The sequence below is a fragment of the Myotis brandtii genome, unplaced genomic scaffold (assembly GCF_000412655.1).
Source record: "Myotis brandtii unplaced genomic scaffold, ASM41265v1 scaffold952, whole genome shotgun sequence".
In the NCBI taxonomy this organism is placed as follows: domain Eukaryota; kingdom Metazoa; phylum Chordata; class Mammalia; order Chiroptera; family Vespertilionidae; genus Myotis; species Myotis brandtii.
The window spans coordinates 1454302-1454546 of record NW_005371930.1 but is presented as its reverse complement, the minus strand read 5'-3'; the positions used below and the strand labels follow the sequence as shown (position 1 = coordinate 1454546).

Here is a 245-nt window from a genome sequence, read left to right as displayed (position 1 = left end):
AGCCGCCGCGCCGCTGCTCGCCCAGCAACAATCGCCAAAACTACTTTTGCAAACTGTGCAGGGTTGCACCGGGGTGGGGGCCCCCGGGGGGCGGCGCACACACTCGCACAGACCCCGGGACAGGCTCCCGAAGGGTTCCCACCCGGCACCCTCAGTTCTGCAGAGCCCGCGTCGAGAACGAGAAGACACCGGGCGCGGGTCCCGCGGGCCCCGACCCCCCCCCCCAACTGTAAAGGATTGCAGGG

At 69.8% G+C, this 245-nt stretch overlaps 1 protein-coding gene across 1 annotated transcript in view; it reads right to left on the bottom strand.

Moving 5' to 3' along the window:
• Positions 1–245, bottom strand: part of PHF21B (PHD finger protein 21B) — a 76379-nt gene that overhangs the window by 65382 nt on the left and 10752 nt on the right. The window lies entirely within an intron of this gene.